Below are 6,000 nucleotides of genomic sequence, written 5' to 3' on the forward strand. Positions count from 1 at the left end.
AAATGAAAGAAGGGGAGGGAGGAAGCAACCGAAGCCTGTCCTTCTCTCTGGGTCAGCTCTCTCAGTCGCTCTCTCACTCCTCCACCAGCCCAGGAAGAAACTGCTTCAAAGAAGCGGGGGGCTTTTCCTGTCGCCGCAGCGCTCCGAAGCGCCCGTTTCTCCCCACCCCCACCCGTCCCGCAGCGTGCGCGCGCTGGGTTCAACCCAGTGCTCCGTTCTGCCTGCCTGCCTGCCTTCGTTAATGGTTGAATCGGAACAGCTTCGGCTGAGTAAAAGAGGCGAATAGTTATTATTCTCAGCGAAGCTGCTCCCAAACAACCAGAAACTAAGGCAGGCAGGCAGAACGGGACACTGTGGATTGAAGCGGGCGGGCGGGGTGGGGTGGGGGTGAAATGGGCGCTTCGGAATAGCTGCGGCAACAGGAAAAGCCCCCGCTTCTTTGAAGCAGTTTCTTCCTGGGCTGGTGGAGCAGCGAGAGAGTGAAGCCTCCTTCTCTTCTCCCCCGGTCCTTGCAAAATTTTCTGCTTGAAACCGGTCCCTGGTACAAAAAAGGTTGGGGACCACTGTTCTAAAGAGTCAGCTTCTTGCCCCCAACAATCTGGGTCCTCATTTTACCTACCCCGAAGGATGGAAGGCTGAGTCAACCTTGAGCCTGGTGAGATTCGACCTGCCAAATTGCAGGCAGACGGCAGGCAGCAGAAGTAGCCTGCAGTACTGCATTCTAACCACTGCGCCACCGAGGCTCTATATCAGGGATCTCCAACCTAGCTGGCTGAGGAACTCTGGGAGTTGAAGTCCACAAGTCTTAAAGTTGCCAAGGTTGGAGACCCCTGCTCTATGTAATTGTTTTTCCCCTTTTTTTGGAATCAGCGTGGAAGGCAGGGAGCGGGGAGATCAGCAGATAAAAGAAAGAATAATTTGGAGCAGGAACAAGTTACTTTTCCTTACTGATGCAAACTCCCAAGAGGCTTAAGAGCAACAGGATTTCCAGCAAGTTTATTTCCAGGTGTGGTTTGTACGCAAGTCTTTGTATAAAAGTTGTTATGAAAGTATATTACTTTATCCAAAGAATGTGCAATGAGATAAGCTCTCCAGAGGTGGGGCAGTAGCAGCAGTACTCTTATGCACATAATAAACATTTCATTTAGGCACATAACACAGAGTTATGAACACAACTGAGCCCAAAATGTATGTCACTAAGTGACACATTATCTTAAGCGAGTTTTGACCTATTGTATGACTTGCTTTCCGCTGTGAATCATTGCCATTGTTCAGTAAATATTGACTTAGCTTGTCAGAAGGTGGCGAAAGCTGTTCACGTATCATCAGGACATGGCAACCTTCATAAATAGGAACCAGTTGCCAAGCATCTGATCACGTGTCCATGGAGATGCTGCAACGGTCACGAGTGTGAAAAATGGTCATCATTTTTTTAAAGTGCTGTTCAGAGGTATTCAGCCAGTTCTGACCAGTTCTGGAAAACCGGTAGCGGAAATTTTGAATAGTTTGGAGAACCGGCAAATCCCGCCTCTGACTGGCCCCGCCCCCATCTCTTCTCTGCCTCCCATCGAGTCCCAGCTGATTGGTTGGGTCTTCTTTGGTTGCCCTGCACAGGAGAACGGAGCTGGAAAGTAGGTTAGTGGGGTGGGGAGGGAATGGGGATATTTCACTAACCTTCCCCTGCCTTCCCCACCAAGCCATGCCACCCCCACCAAGCCACGCCCACCAAGCCAGCCCACCAAGCCACGCCCACAGAACCAGTAGTAAACAATTTGAATCCCACCACTGGTGCTGTTGTAATTTGAATGGTCACTATATGAATTGTGATCTGAGCTACTAAAGCACAGTGAGTATGATGATTAACTGACCCTACCTGTTCTTTTATTGTGTCCCCATCACTACCGCAACTGAGTCCATCCACTTCACCACTGGTGGTTCTTCCATCTTTCCCAGCATTACAACCTTCAAAGAAGAATATTTGTAGCTCAGAGTTGAAATGAGGGGCCCTTGGTGTGCTCTAATGTTAGGTTGGCTTGTTTTTACTTTCTTGCAGATGTTTCATTACCCAAACTAGGTAACATCAGTGCTGGAAGGGAGTGGGGAATTGCTCTCATTTCTACTGACAGGACATGCCGCTACAATATACATTGAGAGCAATCCCCACTCCTTCCTAGCACTGATGATGTTACTTAGTTTGGTAATGAAATGTCTGCAACCACAACAACAACAAAAAAAACAAGGTGGGAGAGCACCAAGGACTCCTCATTACAACCTTTTCTGGAGAGCTAAAATTTTGCGTAAAATGTCCAAAGTAGGTCCCAAAGGTGCTTTTTTCAGAAGGCAACTGGATTTTCTTGTTTTTTTTTCTTTTGAAGATGTTTCGCTTCCCATTCAAGAAGCTTCTTCAGCTCTGACTGGATGGTGGGGAACGGAAGGATTTATACTCCTTGCAGACAGCTGGTCATTTGCATCCTTTAAGAGAGCGTTGAGGCCACTTGGAGGTTTATCTGTGTCCTCAGGGTCACCTGAGTGGTGCTCCTGGTTCCTGTAGTCTGCCATTTTCCCCCTGAAAATCCATTCCTACTCCCATGCCTTCAAAGGGTGTTCATCCCCAAAATTTCAGGCTACAGGAACCAGGAGGACTACTTAGGAGACAGATAAACCTCCAAGTGCTCTAAAACAGGGGTGTCAAACTCATGGCCTGCAGGCCAGATGTGTCATGCGCTGGCCACCTCCCCCCCCCATTTTAGCAAAGGGGGGAAGTCGCAATATGTCACATGATGAAAATGTGACACCGCAAGTTTGACACCCTTGCTCTAAAAGGATGCAAATGACCAGGAATATAATTCCTTCCGTTCCCCACTATCCTGTCAGAATTGAAGAAGCTTCTTGGATGAGAAGCAAAATGTCTTCAAAAGAAAAAAAAAACCAGAAAGTCCAGTTGCCTCCTGAAAAAGCACTTTTGGGACAACCATGATCTGGGTGACTGAGAATCTCTACAGACTTTTGTCCGAAGTAGGATAATTTGAACCTGGTCGTTTGTACCTCAGGTGAGAACTCTGAACTGATTTGTTCAGTTAATCCATTTCCTTGTTTTCTTGGCCATCCATGATATTCTCAGGAGTCTTCCCCAACACCAAATTTCAAATGTGTCGATACTCTTCATACCCTGCTCCTTCAAAAGTCCAACTTTCGTTTCCATAAAGTCTCACCACAAATAATATGGCTTCCGCAATTCTGATCTTTATAGGAAGAGACACATTACGACATTTGAATATCGGTAGCTTATATGTTAGGAAAAAAATTAAAACATTTACAGTTTAAAAGCATAAAATAATCTTCAATAAGATGACAAGGTGCTCTCTCTCTCTCTCTCTCTCTCTCTCTCTGGAACAGCTTTGTCCTTAAAATCTTCCTGACTGCACTCAGGGAGGCTGGGCCAATTCAAGTGGAACAGCTGGTTCTGCAGCTAAATACTTGCTAAGCCATCATTAAGGAAATAAATGAAACCAATACTTAAATAAGTTATCTTTACTCCCAAATCTGCTTGCTTGCTTTGTTTGTTTGGTTCATCTTTCTTCCAAGAAAAATTCTTAACAGTGATGAAAAATTACGGAATAAAGAGATACAGAAACAGGACCCATCAAAATTAATATAATATATATTCGCCTTTTCAGCAAGTTTCACAGAACAATCTAATTTAAAATAGATTAGAGCATTGGCCACAAGATGGTGCATGGTGACTGAATTTCAGAGTCCCCGGTGCTCCATTCCTGACTGATGTGGACACTGTATTCTTTCGAAAAACGGATGATTTTCTCTCCAAATCTTGTCTTTAATCAGAAGATTGTAAAGGATGGCAATCCAAGAAAATAATTGAACTTTTTGTAGCTCGCTCTCATTCTCTGTCTTATTTAGGGTTAGTTTTACAAGAGATCTTTCCTTCACTATTTATCTAAATTATACATTTTTGGGGGGCTGCGGCATACAAGGTGGCAAACAGAAATTAAAACGGAATATTGAATTAAACTGGTGAACATACAGTGAGTAAGATCCAAATACAAAGTTGAATTTGAGTGCAGCCCTACGCTAGTCTATGACCGTAAAAAGATTTGATGGAGTGCAGCCAAAACAATGGGAATACCCATAAGTGTGACATACAATCTTTTAATTTTAATTTCTATTTTATTTTTCATTCATTCAATTTTAATGCCACACAACTCCACCTGACTATGGCCATGCCTTATTTAAGTACCCTTAAAACAGTTCTGCTTTTCATTTTATCTCCCCTGTCATGCAAAATTGTCTGCAGGCCATTGTCAAAAAAAGTCAAGATGGTGGCTGCACCTCTACCGTTGAAGCTCCGCCTATTTATGTGCACTGCCTGTTACGTTTCCGAGATTCAGTTACTAGATCCTACAACAATAAAGTAGCATTCCTGTGAAGCTCGGGGCTGCCACCAGTAAATCCATATCAAAAGATGTTCTCTAAGATTTAAAACACATTTAAGGGCATTTAGGGAGTCAGTATGCAAATACAAATAATCCTTGATTTATGGCCAATCACTTAGTGCAGTGACCTCCAACCTTTTGGGCACCAAGGACCGGTTCCGTGGAGAGAGGTTTTACGTGGACCAGAGGCGGCGTGGTTTCGTGTGCTGCCTGCATCCCACGGATTGGGCTTTACTTGTTTGTGCGGCCCAGTGTCTGGCATGTCATTGCCCATTGCTGGGCCATGGACCAGGGGTTCAGGACCAGAGGTGGTATTCAGCATGCTCCAGTCCAGGAGGTGGGGGTTGGAAACCTCCTGGCTTAGTGGGCATTCCAAGTGATAATCCACCTGCACAATGTGACCTCGTTCCAAAGTTTTGGTGTTTGCAAACACGCACACAATCACATATGTATTTGGCAATACGGTTGCATTTATGGCTGTTTGCCATGTCATGCATCTACATGGCTGCATTTTAGTATGGTTTTAGTTTGGTTTAGTTTAGTTTAGTTTATTGTCATTGCACCTTGTACAATGAAATCAAACACCATCTTCAGTGCACATCATGACCATGAAAATAAACACAAACACACAACCTTCACACTCCACACATTGAATTGAAAACCCCCAACACTGCACCAACACTGCACTATACAGCAGAATTCAAAGAGCTACTGCCCTGGGATAGAAGCTGTTTTTCAGCCTATTTGTCCTTGTTTTTATTGTCCTGTACCATCTGCCAGATGGTAACAGTTCAAAAAAAGGGTTCCCAGGATGAGATGGATCTTTGAGAATGTTTTGAACTTTCTTAAGGCAGTGGGAGCTATAAAGCTCTTCCAAAGAGGGGAGAGGGCAACCAATGATCCTCTGGGCAATGACATTAACCCTCTGGAGTGCTTTCCTATCTGCCCCTGTGCAATTGGCAAACCATACGGAGGTGCAGTGTGTTAAAATGCTCTCTATGGTGCAGCGGTAGAAGGTCACCAGCAGTTTTTCATTCAGTTGTTGTTTTCTGAGAAGTCTCAGGTTGTATAATCCCAAATTCCAGGTTTTTTGCCGAAAACTGGAAGTTACTAGTGGTTTTAGCAAAACTGTGCACATAACTACCAATGGGTTTGCTTAATGACCGCAATGTTCATTTAACAATGGCAGAGTTAAGTTTAATAACTGCCGCAAAAATGGTTGTAAAATTGTTTCGGTCCAAAGACTGTCTTGATGTACAACCATCATGACATATGCCCATAATGGGCAAGCTCCATTACTGTTGTATGTTGAGGACATCCTGTACAAGTTCTTTGTTGGACATAGTTGCTCTCAAGATGTGAAAAACAACAAAGCCTCTTACAATGAAATGTAGAGACAGGATTTTTACTCTCATTCCCCTGCCCTGTGTTTACATACAATTATCATGACTGAAGAAGGCTTTTTAATGTTTGTAACACAGGAGTCCTTTGAAATTTGGCATTTGTTCAACAGGTGTAGCCTTATCTTCAGCCTCTTCACGCCTCCTGT

The sequence above is a fragment of the Notechis scutatus genome, chromosome 2, assembly GCF_049901735.1.
Source record: "Notechis scutatus isolate UNSWTSFEM ecotype Mainland chromosome 2, rNotScu1.2, whole genome shotgun sequence".
Lineage (NCBI taxonomy): Eukaryota > Metazoa > Chordata > Lepidosauria > Squamata > Elapidae > Notechis > Notechis scutatus.